This window comes from Myodes glareolus, chromosome 11, assembly GCF_982192425.1.
Source record: "Myodes glareolus chromosome 11, mMyoGla1.1, whole genome shotgun sequence".
Taxonomy (NCBI): domain Eukaryota; kingdom Metazoa; phylum Chordata; class Mammalia; order Rodentia; family Cricetidae; genus Myodes; species Myodes glareolus.
In genome coordinates, this window is record NC_142036.1 from 21,940,566 (window position 1) to 21,943,772 (window position 3,207).

A 3,207-nucleotide genomic window follows, 5' to 3' on the forward strand; every position below is an offset into this window, starting at 1 on the left:
ATTCTGCTTGCAAAGAATGTACGTTTTATTCAGACCAATGCAAAAGCTCTAATAATGGTCAAGTATGGAAGAAGGGATTCATTCCTCCATTGTTTCCTTAGTTCAACAAGCACCAGGGTAGTGAGATGGCTCAGTAGATAAAGGTGCCTGCCGCCAAACCTGATGATGTGAGTTTCATCCCTGGGATCCAGTTGGTTAGTGGAGAGAAATAAGTTCTAACTCCTGAAAGCTGCCCTCTGACCTCCATTTGCATGCCATGACATACATACATTCAAACACACACATACACACCAAAAAATTTATCCATTCAGTTCAGATTTCCTGTGTATTTGTTATGTTCCAAGTACTATGTTCCCAAAAGGAGAAAGTGTGACCAAAGTGTCCAGTTTGAGGAGTGTCTCAGTTATTTTCTACAACTGTGAAGAGACAGCATGACCAAGGCAAAGCATAAAAGAAAGAATTTATTAGGGCTTACAGTTCCAGAGGGTGAGTCCATGACCATCATGATGGGGGGAGCATGGCAGCAGGCAGGCAGGCATGGTGGTATGGTGGCACTGGAGCATAGCTGAGAGCTTACAAGCTTACATCTGATCCACAAATGCATGGCAAGGAGAGAGAGAGAGAGAGAGAGAGAGAGAGAGAGAGAGAGAAAAGCATAGGTTTTTAAAACCTTAAAGTCTATCCCCAGTGACACACCTCCTCCAGCACGGCTGGACCCCCTAATCCTTCCCAAACAGTTCCACCAACTGGGGACCAAGCATTCAAATTTATGAGCTGAAGATGGATGCTGCAACATTACAAAAGAATTTTGGGTGACTGTCCAGGAAGCGAGATGTCTCTGTCAATTCTAGAGTTTTGGAAGTTGTTTACAATGCACTTCCTGTGTACTTAGGCAAAATTATTTCCTTCTGGAGTCTTTGATGGAATTGAAGACAGATAGTTGCAGTTTTTCATTAGTTATAATAAAAGAAAAATTAGATATGAAACTTTAGACTCACAAAGATAGATGATAGAATATTTTCTTTAATTTTTGCCTAATACAAATAGACTAAATATTATAACTGTCACTCTTACTTTGATAACTATTGTGTTATGTGTGATTTAACTATGTCAAAGTTAAAAATTTCATTTTATTTTGGCAGAAAAGGGGAGATAAAGTGGGATGCCTTTCTGTATATGTGTTGCTTTTATTGGTTAATGAATAAAGCTGTTTTGGCCAATAGCTTAGCAGAGTAAAGCCAGGAGGAAACTCTGAACAGAAATAGAGACAGACAATAGGCAGAGTTGAAGGAGACACCATGTAACATGCCCAGCCATGAACTCACAGTACAGACCTGTGCTGGTCAATATGGGAACTGTCTATGGCCCTGGAAACTCACTGAGCCAGATGGGAAGGGGAAAATGTGGGCAGGATTTGAAGATGAAGTATAAAAATTTAACGTTTTAAACAGCATATAGAGTTGACAATACTTTGGATATGCTGACTTAAACCAAGCCTAGCACTGAATTAATTGTGTCTGCTTATTTTGACTTTTTAAATATCACGCCTAGAATATTCTAAATCATCTATGTCCTTTGTATGTCTGTAGCATGAATAATAGAAACCCAGAGACAAATATTGGGGTTCAAGTTGAAGATCAGAGAAGCAAAGCCGTCAGCCACTAGGTCTTACCTCTATCTCAGACCGAAACGGGTGGTCCTGCCTCCACGAATCCTCAGACTGAGATTGTGCCTGAGAGCTGTCTCCTCCGTCTAATATTCCTCTCTAGTGTGGGGATTAAAGGCCTGCACCACTACTGCCCAGCCTCTGTGACCAACTAGTGTGGCTGCTGGGATTAAAGGTGTGTGCCACCACTGCCTGGCCTGTATGGTTGACTAGTGTGGTTGCTTTGCCCTGTGATCTTCAGGTGAGCTTTGTTTACTAAACACAAATACTATACCAGTATATATGTCACTTCTTTGTGGCGGGGAAGGGTACATGGGACGGTCAAGGACAACCTCAGGCACCGTTCCTCAGGGGCTGCCAACCTTCTTTTGGGCAGAAGTTATCTTTTTCCCCCCTTTCCCCAAGACAAGACAGGGTTTCTCCGTGTAGTCCTGGCTATCCTGGAACTTGCTCTGTGGACCATGCTGGCTCAGAACTCAGAGATTCTTCTGCAAGAAAGAAGCTGTCCTATCCGACTGGAACTTGCCAAGCCAATCCCCCAACCAGCCGGTGAGCCCCAGGGATCCACCTGCCCCCACTTCCTGGGCTGGGATCACAGTGCATAACCATCCCCAGCTATTTCGTGTTGGCTCTGGGGACTAAGCTCACCTTTTGTGCTGGCAAAGCAGACACTTCACTGAGCTGTCTCCCCACCCCATACACAAACACCCTCCCACCCACCCCAATGCCAGCTCCTTGATATTCCATTTCTAATGAAGAGATTCTTGGCTCAAACAGTTCGAAGCAAACAGCGGGTGCAGGAGGGCTGGAGGGATCTGCTCAGGCTCTGTGGTCTTGGAGGACTGAGATGTGGGGATGGTGGCTGGAGAGGAGAGCAGGTAGAGGCTTCAGCAAGGGAACCCATTGGAGAAACTCTAACCCAAACAAGGCCCCGTTCCAAGTTGACAGTACAGTTATTTCCAGCCCAGCCATGCCCACTCTGCACTCTCGGGGGAATGTAGCTGTCTGCTGCTCTGTCGAGTCCCAGGCAAACTGGGAACTTCGGGCCGCTGGGGCAAGGGGTGCTTATCCACAGAAGTGTCTGGTCTCCCCACAAACCCATGCCCCACCCACAGAAAGTGCATCCCCTGCCCCAGTTCCCCCTCTAGATCCTCCACGCCGCCCACACCTGCGCATCTTCACAGGAGCCGCCTGCGTCTCCTCCAGGCTGTGCCTCCTTTCCTTTCTTTGCTGGCGGATGAAGTCATTTTAATTAAAGCACTGATTGCACTCAGAGGAAATGGCAGGGAGCTGCAGTTCTGCTGGGGTGGGTGGGTGGCCAGCAGTGATGGTGACGCAGGGAGGAGCTTCTCCTCCAGCCCAGGGCAGCACTGACCTGTTGTCTCACAGGGACAATGATGATGCTGATGACAGGGACCCACATGGTTTCCAGGCTGCTCCTGCTTTCCTGTGTTGTGTCCCGGGTCCCCTCACCGGCTCCCACTCAATTCCCAGAGCAGGCCTGCAGGATAATTGCCATTCAGAGAGGAGGAGGCATTTCC

At 47.1% G+C, this 3,207-nt stretch overlaps 1 long non-coding RNA gene across 1 annotated transcript; it reads right to left on the reverse strand.

Moving 5' to 3' along the window:
- Window positions 1-468: 468 nt before the first annotated feature.
- LOC146892481 (uncharacterized) lies at window positions 469-2,948 on the reverse strand. The gene is made up of 3 exons (XR_015004360.1): window positions 2,835-2,948; window positions 2,387-2,528; window positions 469-587 (listed from the first exon to the last, which is right to left on the reverse strand). It is a non-coding gene; the product is annotated as an uncharacterized LOC146892481 (long non-coding RNA).
- Between the last annotated feature and the right edge of the window lie 259 nt (window positions 2,949-3,207).